Raw genomic sequence first — 9,724 nt, 5'->3', positions numbered from 1 at the left:
CATAGAATTACATTTTCACAGCTCCTGCTAGCTAGGAAGCTAGAGAAGCCAGCTGTGCTGATTTTACAGATCAGCCAACACACAGTATCAGCTTTAGCCAACTGGTAGCCTTTATCAGTCATTCCTTGCTGTCAGAATGACAACTTCAAAGACTTGTAAACTGAGTTCGTGTTTTATTTGCCCTAACAAAACGGCCTTGTAACACATGAATGTTTGCTGCACTGCTTCTACCCTGACCAGCCCTCAAAGCATAATAGGAAAAGGACGATGTAACAGCATGAAACGAACAAAACAATTGAAGAAACTACCATTTGCCTATAACAAAACCACAGAACTGACTTCAGTTTTCACATACAAGCTCTCTGGCTTCTATTACTAAGCCTTTTTATTTTCATCCTGAGATACCAAGAACTACCATGAGGAGGCACTGCTTCCCCCAGTACAAAATGGCTTCTTTTCCTCACATGGATAGTTATTTCAGACATCTGGAAATGTACATTTACCACGTAGCTGTGAAATCCTGAAACTAGGGTGCAGCTAGAATTCCATTTTCACACTTGCTACTTTTTCTGCTCAAAAGCGCTTCAAGAATGTCTGAAACTGTCAGTTCCGAATCCAAACTCACTGAGGCTAAGAACTCAGCCATTTCTGTACTGCAGTAGGTAAACACAACCTTCAAGAATAAATGCAAGTTCTATTCCTTTATCCTCTTATTCCCGCAGTCCTTATCCTATAAAATCTCCTTTAACAGAAACAGATTTTTAAGGGGGTGAGGTGGAAGAGAATTCTTACTCACATCTTGTAAAAAGAACTTGACTCTGCATTTACATATGCCAGGGCCACCCATTATTAATGCTAGCATGCAGAAGAAAAATGACAGCCTTCCCTTCTGCTTATATCAGGTCCATAGCACGTGTCTGAAAGACATGCTTGCATACAGCTGCATTTCCTCTATAAGAACAGAGGCACTTCTTCTGTACAAGTGCTATAACTGTCCTCTGAAGATTTTAGGTCTGTCAATACTCCATACTCCATACTTACAGACAAGGAAGACAGCATGTCTCAGAGCACATACAGCATCAATGCTAAAAAAACAAACCAAACAGTCCTTTCTGAGAAAGGTGTCAAGAGTTTTCCAGAGCTTTTCACTCTCCTGGGCTCACCTTCCCTACTGGCTTGCACTTCTAATACACTCGTGCATCTCTTGCCCCTGCTCGAGTAGTTTACCTCTCTTCCAACATGAAAAAAACAAAAACAACCGAGGCAGGAACTTGAAGTACCATACAGGAAAAAAAGAAATCTCCTCTGAGGAGAATTACAATACTAATGCAGTTGTTAACATTTGTTTTGAAAGGTGAGGGGTTGAAATGGTATGTTTATAGCTTAAATTTTCAGCTTGAGATTTCTCTGCAAGTGTCCTGGGCTTAAGCAATATTATTTGAAGTAAATTAGATGAGGGAATTCTTTCTTGACTAACACTAGAACAGATTTAATAAAATTAAAACTGCCCATATGAGAGGGAAATCCCATGGTACTACAACTTCAACTGAAAAATATACCTCTTCCCAATTCCCAGACAGCCAGCTATTCAGCTGATATAATTCTACTCAGCTCAAGAAGACAGACCAATATATATCAACCAAGAATTTGGACAGGCAGAACTCTATATATAAATATTTAAAATAAAAAATAAGCACCAGAATCCTTTTGCCAGGCCTAAGTAAACATGCACATTGAGAATGAATTCTAATAAATTGCTTAAATATTTGTACTTATGATATTCAAATTAAATGTATGCTTGCTAGTAAGCCTGGAAGAGTAAGTATCACACATCTTTCATGATTCCTTTCACTTCCTTTTCCTACAAAAGTTGTGCTTGTGATCAGCTGGAATCTTTTCCACGTAACAGCAGGAGAATTAAGGTTTACTGTTTATTATGACCAGAGAGTTTCTCAATTCTTTAATCAAAACTTTGCTTTCCAGATGGGTTAAAAAAAAAAAATTCAAGAGCTGATTGATTCATTAGGCAGCAACCTGCCACACAAGTTAGAAAAATGGACACAATTCCTCAGCAAAAGCTGTATTTTCATCTCTAATGTAAAACAGCTTCTCTTCTGGTATTGCAAAAATGACACATCTCATGTCACTACTCAAGCCACCAGAGCCTCCAACTGGCCATTCATAGTCCCATTGTACTATTACACTCTTTCCCCAGAAAATCTTTTTCCCTATGCAAGCTAGGGCAATTTTGCTATGTAGAACAGTTTCTGATATCAGTGAATTATTTATTTACGCTTACAGAGGAGGATGGGGGCTTACCCTCTGAAGACACAAACCTAGATACCAGATGGAGATGAAGGAAAATGATTCTAAATAGAGCAACATATCAAATTAGCAACATACAAGGGCTTCAAATCCTATTAATGAGTTACTGGTTTTGGTACTTTCTTAAACATATTCTCATTGAATAAATAATTACGGGGTTTTGGGGTGTTTTCATTTCTCTTTCTGTTCCAGTCTATAACAATAATGTAGCAATTTGGAAAGTCGATTTCATGAAAGACCAGTCAACTCAGTGGACCCATTCACAAACAGAACGCTGACCGCCTGCCTAAGCACTTCAGGATCAGGACTTAAAATCCTTCTCAACTGGACAAGCAGTCCCTTCTCCTCCATTTTTTCTCTGCTCCTCCAACTCCAGGCAGATCTTTTCAAACACTACTTCAACACTTCATTAAATAATTGACAGAACGAATCACATTTCAGCACTAAGTTCTGTTTAGTAGAGTACACATGCAAATAAAATTGACATAGCGTAAAGTGAACACTGATTTATTTTTTTTTTAAAAAAAGCTAGAGTTGTCTGAACACTGCTTTGTAACTACAAATAAGATGCAAACATGAAAAATCTGTGTTGCATTTGTCCTTATACCAGGGTGAAACATAAGCCAAAGATAGAAAATGAGAGAATATAATACCATCCAGCCCATCTCCCTCCCAACACAACTTCAAAACAGAGACCACAAACTAACCATAGTTCAGTGACAACTGCCATCAGCAAACTTTTTTTCACTCAGCTGTAGCTTATAAAACATTAGAGTAAGAAGCCCTGTGTTTTTATATCTAGTCTGATTTGTAAAGTCACCTTCTCCTTTCTTCCTTCCAAAATTGTGTATCACAATATCCTAGCTGCATCTGTTTGCCATTACTTTGATACAAATATTCTAAACTCTGGTATATATATTAAAAGCTAACATTGTACAGGTCTCCATATGTCAGTTCGTAGCAATAAGACAGGCCAGCTACTTGGCTAGATACAAGCTTCAAAGCTTCACTTGTCAAAAGCTCCCAAACTCCAATTTCCCATATCTTCAGATACACAAACCATCAGTGTCTATTCAACAAATGATAAAAACCAGCCAACAAAATAAGAATGGCAAGTTTATTAATGGAACCCGTAAGTCATATTTCATAAATGTTGGTCCTTGGATTACCTAATGGATGTGGATACTTTCCACATACCAAAATGGTGCAGTATGGAGTCCCCAGACCTTGCAATTAAGATGACAAATCTTGAATATAATCAAGATGTTCTAAAACCTATAAAACTCAGAAGTATGAGCAATGAGGAAGAAGGAAGCAGCAAAACTATTCATTGTTCACAAGCAGAAAATTCTGTGGGAGAAGTAAATGATGAGCCCAAGTACGCTACTAACTCTGAAGGATCCAACTGAATTGAAGCAGTTGACACAAAACAGGCTCTCATTTCAAACTCCAAATATATTAATCTGCCTGCAGAATAAGGAAGTTACTTTTTCCTCTTAAAAGTATCCAAAAACTTAAATCCCCTTCACTTCCCTTAAATGATTATTAACTACCAGTTAATTGAGTGGCAGCAGAGTAAACTGGAATTGTCTTAATTTAAGACTACATAAAGACTATATCTTAAATTGAGCGTCACTGACCACCACCTGCTCACAATGCCACATACAGCACTAAAGGTTAGAAAGGAAGCAGTTCTCTGTCTTATATTGAACTTGCCTTTTTTTTTTTTTTTTTTTTTTTTTTTTGCACAGGTATGCCCCAATTTTGCTACCACCATCTCTAGCTCTGGTATAGCTATAGTGTCACAGTGGCCATATTCATACTGGGGACTTCGTTATATTCCTATTTTTGGTATGTTTATCATTTCATAATTAGTGTTCTGCAACATGTCCAAAGCATAATAAACCTAAATAAGCAGTTCGTCCCAGGCTGCAGAAGATGCAACTGAATTGTCTTAGTATACAAAAATACCAGGCATTAATTTGGCAATCAAATTGAGATGTGACCAGAAAAGTAACACAAAAACATGGTTGCTTACAGCACTGCAAACTCAGAAGGTGCACCAGTGCAGGCAGAAATCATTCAAACTCCTCCACTGTAGAGGACAAACACTCAAAGTACAATTTTCATAAGTTTACAGTTTGGCTCCATGCTCAGCAAGCAAAAGGAAAGATGCATGGCAGAAATCAATTGGGAAAACAAAATTAATTGGTGAGCAGCACACATGATATATGTGGTCCTTAAAGGAAGGGAAAACAAACATGGTGGTGAGAAATCAGGGAGTTCAGAGGAGGACAAAGATGTCAAAGACTGAGAGGTTCCTGACATCCTAGGAAATTTACTCAAGTTGGGAACAGATGATGACAGAAAGGAGCCTGATAATTATTTATAAACAATCTCAAAAGCTTTCATCACTACAAACTACCTGCTTTAGCTGTTTCAGAGGGAGATGCACATGGGATGGAGAGGGGGAAGGAGCATATCTAATATTACTTTTCAAAGATTAACATGGAGTTGACAGTCTATCAGGCAAGAAAGCAATACTATTAATAGTTTTCATGAAAATGCACTTAAAATTGAATCAGAATGGATTCAATGTTGAACAATTTTAATGAAGCAAGTGTCCAACCAGCACATCACCTTCTTAAGAACAAAAGGACTCCAAAAGTTTAATTACAAAAACATTTTACAGAAAACTTGGCATCTCAATAATTCCAAACACATTTATCCAAGAAATGCATTATTTTCTCATATATTTCTCTTAACATTTCTTTAAGTGATGAAAGTACTTTATCCTGTTCCTCTCCTTGACACCAGCATTGTTTTTTTATTTCTTCTCCAAATCAGCCAACACTGAAAAATGTAAACTGAAAAGACACTTAGAGAACACTGGAAAGACAAAAAAACATTTCTATAAGGTTTAACAGTGTAAATAAGAAGCATCTCGATGAGACAAAACATCTGTTGTATCAGTGGTGACCAAGAAATTACTCTTTCCACAGACGGGTATACCACCATCCCTCCTTCCTTGTGGGGAAAAAGCAAAAGATCTCTCAAGCTCCCAACTGATGTTATTAAATCTCCTGTCCAAGAACACTTACATGCTACTCAACAGAATGACGTATTAGCAGTATGCCACAAGCTGAGAGCTGTATTGAATTTATATAAGCAAAGGCAGCCTGCAGCCACCCATACCTTATTTATGGAATGTATATGCAACAGCTTGGACTTGCATCCTACTATCACACTACATATCAATTTCTGCAATCTTTATGGGATGAAACTCTAGGTTTTGGATAAGATGTCACAGACAGCTTTAGAATTTCATTTCCAAACTTTTGCCTATGCAGTCTGTTTTGGCCTCATTTAAATGAAAATAAACTGTCACTGATGCTGCAAAGCAAAACACGCTCAGATTAAAGGTATGGGTGCTTCTTCTGGAGACATCAATCCTGAAGATTTTTTCCCCCACGTGTTTGTTATAGAATCCACTAAAATAGTTCGTGTCAACTTCAGTTGGTGTTGTCCATGCTACAGAAAATAATGGTGATCCAACTCAGCAAATCGAGGTTTCTTTTTGTGAAGTCTTGAAAATGAGCCTGAAGACAAGAGAAAGGAGTTTCCTCCCTGAAGGAAGACTTGAATATACATGGAAATCCTTGCTGCCTGGCTACAGCAATGAGCCCAGAAGTAAGCAGAGACCTGACATACAAGGTCATACCTGGAGATGGCTTCAGGCAAGCATGAAGTCCATGTATATAGCGTGGGAAAGAAGAAACTGCTGTTTAATCTTCGAATACTCACATTACAGATGCACAAAAGCAATCCTGACTGCAATGAATTCAAGTAATGAAAGCAATCTCCAATTCATAACAGGGAAATCCTTAAAGATTTCTGAAGGAGGAACAAGGAGATTGTCATGTGGAAGAAAGCATGTTTCCGTCACTACCATAAAGCCCATAGATGTCCACCAGGTGCTCAACCACAGTCTGAATTAGCAATTTGACAGGAACCAAAGGGCAGCAAATGATTTGCATAAGTTAGTGCAGACAGTAGGTGCCATCTTTGACAAGAGCTGCAGCCGTAACTCAGTAATATTACAATCTCTAGCATGTGAGGTTGTACGTGATGCAAGTGAAAGGACATTTAGGTCACACTGGAACATAACAGGCTGAATGCTGTAAGGCTCCACAGGCTGTACTTCAGCTGTACGGAAGTTGAAAATCACGCACTGTAATGTAGAAATCTCTGGGCTGCAATGTGGGTCTAGCTGCTAACATCCTTCTCTGATATAATAATTCATGCAAATATACATGTGCTGCTTCCAGGCACACTGCTTCCCAGCACTGATTTCAGAAGGGCAGGAAAAAAAGCAATTTCCCCCCACCCATTCTTTTTTTTAACAGAATACTGCTCTCACCATGAGATCATTCTCTCAGAAAGTAAGCAGACAATTAGAGTGAGCAACATAACAAAGACAAATTTTGTTTTGTTTTAGTCTTAAATGGAGGATTCCGTCCAACTGAGAAGAGCTAACTCTTCACTTTCTACCTTGATTATCAATGACCTGGGTGGTAGTAAAACATTCCACCAAACATTTTCAAGAGAGAACAGTGGATCTGCATAGAAGAGCAGGTTGCTGTGTGCAAGAGAGGTGCTTGAAGAGAGGGAGAGGGAAGAAGTCCAGAGGGGAATTGAGTCACAAAGAACCAACCATAGCCAGTCACAAACAAGGAGCAATCTCACATTGTAGAAGCTGCAGGCTAACAGGAAAAAAAAAAAAAAAAAAAGGATTCTGCTGAAGAATACTTTACATAAACATGGCAGGCAGGATAGGACGAGACAGTGCACCAAGGAAGACTGCCTATTATAGCAAAGAACACAAGCGCTGCTATCCAGTACTGCAAGTATCATACAAAAAGATCAAAAAAACTAAAATCGAGGAAGGTTAAGCTACAAGATAAACATGAAAAACTATAAAACACTAGAAGACATCAAGCAATGTAACACAAAGTCATGACTACAATACACAAGCTAACTTAATTTCACAGATTTCATCTCCATAGTCAGCAAGTCCACAGAATGTAGCCACGCACACACCCAGCAAAATAAAAAAAAAAAAAGAAGATTGCACAGAATTCACATGCTCTTAAAGGTTTACACAGAGGGCAGTTCCAAAATGTTTAGTGGGTGGTATCTGTGGCTAAACATTGATCTGTTTGTCCCACTGACAAACCACAGAGGCAGGAATCAGCATAAACCTGCAGTTCTGCCTCCCACCCCTAGTCTTTTTCTCTCATGGCTTCTTATTCCACACTGGCCAAAGAAATTTTGTAAACCATCCCTGGGTCACGAGACCTGCATACGAAACAGAAAGATAAACGTTAGAGGAGTACAGGCTGTCAGGATTACGTAGGACATCATGCCTTTTTTGTGAATGATTTATCAGAAAGCACAATATTAGGAAGAATATCACAGAAACCTATAGACACAGAACAATCTCAAAATAACAACCCTTGTTTTTACAACTGGATTTCTACTTCCAGTCAAAGAGCAGCATGCTGAATACATTTTTTTTTTTTTTTTTTACAATACAATGATTGCGCAAATAAATTCTCTTTACCATGCAGTTCAGGAAAAAAAAAACATTGACCAGTATAGTCAAATTGTCAGTAAATACAAAGCACCTGAGCCACCAGAAAACACCACATCAGTTCTGTGAAGTACAGTGTACTCAAGAGTATCTTAACGAATAAATTTTTTCATGAAATTCATTTGTAATGTGTCTCAACCTCAAATAGACCATTTGGTTGATAGAGATCACATTTAGGAGAATATAATTCATATGCAGTGGGAAAACAATCACTGTCTGCTGATTCGATTTTATCAGATGCCAGCTGAATCGTTCTAACTAAAGCTTCTCCTTCTTATATGGATGCCCTATATATATATATATATATATATATATATATTTTAATGTTTACACCTACAAAGCCCAACCTTCTTCCCTTTTCATATTTTGTCACAAAGCAATTGCCAAGTGAACATCGCTAAGAGCCCTATGAATTACTAGATCATCATATCCAGTCATATGTACATATTTGTATAATGAAAATAGCAAATTATTAATCACATTTTTAATCGCCTCATGCTGTTTTGCTGCTGAAAGGAAAGAAAGTATTGGGGGGAGGGGGAGAGAGGGGAATGGAGTTTTGTAACTATCAAGTGGGAAGAAGAATTCTAAGGCAGTATTTTTTCCTCAAACCAGCTATAGCTAAACCCAGTTTAACTGAGAGGAAAATAGTTGCATTTTTAGGAACCCAGAAAACATCAATTACTTAGGATTATTTAAGTTCCATTATTTAGGAAGACAGAATCCCCATGACATGAGAACAAAAGTCTATATTTCAGTATCCTTGAGATACGTATTTTGTGGCAAGGTGCTTGAAAGACAAACATTTGTTTCAGGGCCTGGCATGCCCTTCTAATAACTCATTGATGAGAAACTGCTTTCCTTTTTATACACTCTGTAAAATCTCCCCAATTCTCTTTCTGAGCTTCAGAGCGCTAATTGAAAATGGTATACAAAAATGAGGAGGTTGATGAGCTACCGAAAAATCCCAGACCTGGATCGACAAGCTGTTCCCCTTCATAAATAACAGCAGTAAAGCCACTTCTTTATTCTGCTGGGAGCTCAGTCATCTCTTGGAACTATAGTCCGTTCCATCTGGCTACCCTTTGGAAGGACAATGATCTTTTAGCTTAAGCCACACTATAATGGGGAATGTGTAATTAACTGTTCTACACAGTATCACAAAAGGTCAGAATCAGAAAGGATGAAAAGCCTTGTCTTCACATTTGCAGATGGCACAACCCGGATTTATTTGCATTTCTAAACACCATTCAAGATGTGCAGTGGATCTCAACAAAGAATCCAGGTATGTACACAGGTTAAATATAAATAGGCAAACTTCTAATGGCTGCTTAGTGCTGTGCACTGCAGGAGGGGGAGGAGCAAATGTTGTGGGAAATGCATGGAAGCACAGCAATTTAGAATGACTGATTATTCTTTGTTGATTTGTTTTTCTACTCAGTTCCTTATTACAGTTTTCGAAGCTGCTGAACAGAACTGTTCATGAGCTCAGTAATAATCTCTGCATAAGCCATATGATCATTAGCGCCTCAGCAAAAGCTATATCTAGCCTGAGCCACACATTAGTGGTTCTGAGATGTAAACCTTCCTAACCAGAAGAGTTTGACTGCAGTTATTTCCCATTTGGTATTTGCAGAGCATTTTCAATTTGTAATGGAGATCAGTCCTTCTGTAACCTCTGAAGCAAATAAGATTTGTCTATGACCAGCAGATCTGATTCTACAATTTATGCAGAATTCTTCAAAT

The 9,724-nt window shown here is 38.0% G+C and overlaps 1 protein-coding gene across 4 annotated transcripts in view; it reads right to left on the bottom strand.

Annotated features, from left to right (window-relative positions):
* Nucleotides 1-4,912: 4,912 nt before the first annotated feature.
* The window catches only part of HMG20A (high mobility group 20A), a 33,578-nt gene continuing 28,766 nt past the window's right edge, over nt 4,913-9,724 (bottom strand). For all 4 annotated transcript variants that reach the window (XM_032194733.1, XM_032194734.1, XM_032194732.1 and 1 more), the window contains one exon: nt 4,913-7,683. The gene's annotated coding sequence lies outside the window, so the exon portion shown is untranslated. The remainder of the gene's footprint in view (nt 7,684-9,724) is intronic.

This window comes from Aythya fuligula, chromosome 11 (genome assembly GCF_009819795.1).
Source record: "Aythya fuligula isolate bAytFul2 chromosome 11, bAytFul2.pri, whole genome shotgun sequence".
Taxonomy (NCBI): domain Eukaryota; kingdom Metazoa; phylum Chordata; class Aves; order Anseriformes; family Anatidae; genus Aythya; species Aythya fuligula.
Note: the sequence above shows the minus strand (reverse complement) of the source record. Positions and strands in the feature narration are given on the sequence as shown.